The sequence below is a fragment of the Alligator sinensis genome, unplaced genomic scaffold, assembly GCF_000455745.1.
Source record: "Alligator sinensis unplaced genomic scaffold, ASM45574v1 scaffold2329_1, whole genome shotgun sequence".
NCBI lineage: Eukaryota > Metazoa > Chordata > Crocodylia > Alligatoridae > Alligator > Alligator sinensis.
Window position 1 is genome coordinate 18,890 of NW_005843950.1, and position 231 is coordinate 19,120.

At 49.8% G+C, this 231-nt stretch overlaps 1 protein-coding gene across 1 annotated transcript in view; it reads right to left on the minus strand.

Annotated features, from left to right (window-relative positions):
* Window positions 1-231, minus strand: part of LOC106723438 (zinc finger protein 34-like) — an 8,968-nt gene that overhangs the window by 7,596 nt on the left and 1,141 nt on the right. The gene's annotated exons all lie outside the window — the stretch shown is intronic.

Here is a 231-nt window from a genome sequence, read left to right on the forward strand (position 1 = left end):
GAATTAGCTCCACAGTAAAGCATGACTGTCTACATGTGCACTGGTATTATGGTGCAGTAAATTAAGTCAGCCGTAAGATAGCGCTGTTGGGGATAGTACTACTATCTTAGGGCAGGGTAAGTAACTGCGCTGAAATGCACATGCCAACAGGAACAGGGTCTAGCTGGGGCATGCGGGTGCTAAAGTGCAGGGGCTGCCTGCCGCCTAGCCAAATGGCTTCACAAGTTCTTC